The sequence below is a fragment of the Eimeria tenella genome, genomic scaffold, assembly GCF_000499545.2.
Source record: "Eimeria tenella Houghton genomic scaffold, Eth_scaff1795, whole genome shotgun sequence".
Taxonomy (NCBI): Eukaryota; Apicomplexa; class Conoidasida; order Eucoccidiorida; family Eimeriidae; genus Eimeria; species Eimeria tenella.
The window spans coordinates 1-306 of record NW_013541625.1 but is presented as its reverse complement, the minus strand read 5'-3'; positions in this window follow the sequence as shown (position 1 = coordinate 306).

The following is a 306-nucleotide window of genomic DNA, read 5'->3' as shown; positions in this document are numbered from 1 at the left end:
GTTGCAGCTATTTTAAGTGCATCTGCGGACGGAAGATGCTGCATATCTGATATCAACTCGGGGGTTTGCTCGTGGAGGTCTCTCCAAAGCAGGTTAGGGTTTAGGGTTTAGGGTTTAGGGTTTAGGGTTTGGATTTTAGGGTTCAGGGCTTAGGGTTTAGGTTTCCCTTGTTAGCAACTTGTGGCGCTGATTGCATGATCCTTAAATTGGCTCTTTTTCGCTTCATCACTTATTCTTGAGGGTTTAGACATTAGGCCTAGGGTTTAGGGTTTAGGGTTTAGGGTTTGTGGTTTAGGACTGGCTTCG